The sequence below is a fragment of the Microtus ochrogaster genome, linkage group LG9 (genome assembly GCF_000317375.1).
Source record: "Microtus ochrogaster isolate Prairie Vole_2 linkage group LG9, MicOch1.0, whole genome shotgun sequence".
Lineage (NCBI taxonomy): Eukaryota > Metazoa > Chordata > Mammalia > Rodentia > Cricetidae > Microtus > Microtus ochrogaster.
Window position 1 is genome coordinate 203551 of NC_022034.1, and position 3775 is coordinate 207325.

A 3775-nucleotide genomic window follows, 5' to 3' on the forward strand; every position below is an offset into this window, starting at 1 on the left:
AGCCCAAGAACATAAGGCCTAAGGGGAAGGGCAAATCATAAGGGTAAGGGTAGGGGATAAGGAATAAGGTTGAAAACGAGGGGGTGAACTCCACAAAGCTCTTAGTTTATATAGGGGTATAGACAAGTTAACAATCCCATAGGCGATATCAATAGTACCAAGCGTGCCTTTTCACAGTGTTACAAGAAACCGGTGGCTCTGAAAAGGAGGCACCTTATGTCTCAGAGAGGACATGGCTGTGCAGTTCTGCTGTGGCTGGGAATACAGCATTGTTAGCTATTCTAACCTGCCAACAGGCTTGTTTTGCATTAACATCTAGCTAGTTGAGATCAAAGGAGTCCCTTCTGAGGATCCTGCATCCGCAGGGTGCCCAAGAGAGATTTTTTCTCTCTGAAGCTAATTTTTAGCAAGTCAAGCATTTTCACTGTATAAGAATTAATTTTTCTGAGCTATGAGCCCATGTTAGTTGTTCCCAAAGTGAAGGGTAAATACAGAAATTTAGTAGTTTGTTTAGTCAGAGTAGAATTACAACTCTCTGAGTCAGCTTTTAGAACAGACATAATACCTCTATGAGGCTCGTTTCTTATCAGTGACTACTCTCAATAAAGTTTGTGTAGACTATTTTATGTAGATTTCGGCTATGAGAACAAGGACTTGTCTGAATCCTTTTTTTGTTGTTTTTTTCTTTTTTCTTTTTTCTTCCTTTCTTTCTTTCTTTCTTTCTTTCTTTCTTTCTTTCTTTCTTTCTTCTTTCTTTCTTTCTTTCTTTTTTTGTTCCTTCTACAAAAGACTGAATCCTTTTTAAACCTTTTCAGGAATTCTTGGTGTGTGGGGAGGATTCTGGTTACCCAACAGGAAAAGTCAGGTTTACACACTCCTGGGAAACTACAGAGGGTGAAATGCCATGATTTCACAAGATTTGTACAGACTTACTGACAATGACTTATCCAAAGAACAAGTGTGCCTGCAGGTGAATACACATATACACTTCCTGTGGATACTTCAGTAGAAGTGTCAGCTGTTTCTTTAACTGTATAATTCTTGTGGGCTCGCAACAGTTGTTGTCATCCAAATCTTATGAAATAAATAAAGTGTTAGAAGCCCATTCATAGTAAATTATAAACTAATATTTGTATAAAATGATAATTTTGAAGTTTAATAATAATATCTGTTAAAAATTGCCAGACAGAATTAAGTAAGTATTAAAATAATGAAAATTGTTCTGATATTTTATATTACATAATAAAACTGTTACATAATTATATGTTTTATATATAATGTTATATAATTATAAAATAACTATATGAATTGTAGAAAAATAATAATATTAATCAGCAATTACACATACAACTGGATTAAATAAAGAAATACCTATAAGAAAGTACCACTAAAACATAATATGTTTTGTCAGTTTATTTAATATTGACCTTGAACTTATACATGATCCTATGCATCATTTTCTTATCTTTAAAATAGATAAATAAAAAAAGGATATTAAAAGTTTTAAAGAGAAATGAGGAATAATATGCAGTACACAGAAGACTTACTTTATTATAAATTTTACAAGGCTTTCACATATACTATCAATTATTATGCATTATTTTATAGCAACTCTTTTATTTCTTTATTATGTAGTTTTCATTATTACTCTGACTTTCTTTATACTCATTATTGAGTTGTCTTAATTTATTATTAATATTTATTTTGGAAAAGTAAGTAAAGATGAATATTTTTCCAGATCCTGGTAATTTCTTTGAAAAAGAAAGAATTATTATTTATTTTTATGTACTTTATGGAAAACAAAATACCTTAATTAATTGATGAAAAAATAGGACAAATAGTCTAATACCTGAACTTCCTTCTTTGGATTTGACTTAAAACTGAACTCAATTCTGTTTCTTCCAAGGTACTAAAGTCAGATATTGGTGCCCAGAGTTTCTTCTTATCACAATAAATTGTTAGTTTTAGTGTTATATTTTCAATTAGCTTTATGGTTCCTTATCTCATAAGATTAAAAACAAAAAGCTTTAGATTTATATTGTTTCCATTACTTTGATCCCCCACCTATTTGAAACACTCCTCTTCCAGCATTATTTACAAAAGTTGTTTTTGTTTTGTTTTTTATATTCTTTGCAGTCATCTTAATCCAGTCATCTGGGAGTCAATTTGAGTAACACAAAGTATGAAGAACTGCATTCTGTATGTGAAAACAGCAACAACAATATTCACAAAATTTTATACATTAGTATCATTGAAATGTTAATTATCAGAATGCAGAAGTCAAACGAAGTTGAGAATGCATTATTTTTCCTGTCAAAAAAAAGTGATTAACTTTCCAGTGAAGCAGATGGAAAAGAGAAACGTGACTGAATTTGTTCTCCTGGGCCTCACACAGAACAAAAACATGGAGAAAATTGTATTTGCTGTGTTTTTGGTCATCTACATAGTCTCTGTGATTGGAAATTTGCTCATTCTGTTCACCATCATTTACCATCAATTTGTCAGGTCTCCTATGTACTTCTTCCTTGCCTATCTTTCCTTTATTGATGCCTGCTATTCTTCTGTCAATAACCCTAAACTGATTTTTGATTCACTTAATGAAAAAAAGACTATTCAATTCAATAGAGGCATGACCCAAGTCTTTGGAGAGCATTTCTTTGCAGCTGCTGAAGTCATCCTGCTTACTGCAATGGCTTATGATCGCTATGTGGCCATCTGCAAACCTCTGCACTATGTAACCATCATGAACCGAGCAGTATGAAACCTGCTAGTGGGGGTGTCACGGATGGGAGGATTTCTTCATGGAATCATACAGATCCTGTTCATTATTGATTTACCTTTTTGTGGCCCTAATGTCATAGATCACTTTATGTGTGATCTGAACCCTTTGCTTGATCTGGTCTGCACTGACACCCACATTCTGGGAATCTTTGTTGCTGCCAACAGTGGTTTTATCTGTCTATTAACATTTATGCTCCTTTGGGGCTCCTACACAGTTATCCTGTGCTCACTAAGAAACCACAGTGCAGAAGGGAGACACAAAGCCCTATCCACTTGCATCTCCCACATAACAGTGGTTGTCTTATTCTTTGTGCCTTCCATATTTGTGTACACGAGACCTGCAACTTCTTTACCTATTGATAAGGCAGTTGCTGTGTTCTACACAATGATAACTCCCATGTTAAACCCTTTAATCTGTACCTTGAGAAATGCTCAAATGAAAAATGCTATTAGGAGATTGTTCAACAGAAAAATACACTCAGAGGGCAAATGAATATATTATGATTCAAACCAGAAAAGGATTCAGTGTACATTTTAGATTGATTTATAGTCAATATGAAACATGAAGAATAAAACAGGTGTCATTTATGGGGTGGCCTTGAAAAAAGCAGAAAAAAATACCATAGAAAGGAGAAACCTAACCCAGTCTAGGCTATAATTGCACTCCTGTTACAACACACATTTTCTGTCTTTAATGCCTATTCATCACTAATTACTCTGCACAATTTATGCCTTTTGAAGTTGAGTTGATTGAACCCTTCCAACTAAATCATACTATAAATCTTTCATTTATATTTCCTGGTTCTATGATGTTTTTCTCTGAGAGTTACATCTAACAGAAACATTCATGGTCCATCCTCTCAATCACAACCAACTTTCTAAAGCTTTTATCAAAATTAGGTCATCCAAGCTCTGCCAGGTTGAATAGTAGGATTTAAATGACAAATGGCACCAGCATTCCTATTTCATTGATCCTTGAACCTCTCCTTCCTCA

General features: G+C 33.7%; 1 pseudogene; it reads left to right on the plus strand.

Moving 5' to 3' along the window:
* Window positions 1-2344: 2344 nt before the first annotated feature.
* Window positions 2345-3274, plus strand: LOC101990841 (annotated as a pseudogene).
* Window positions 3275-3775: the final 501 nt, after the last annotated feature.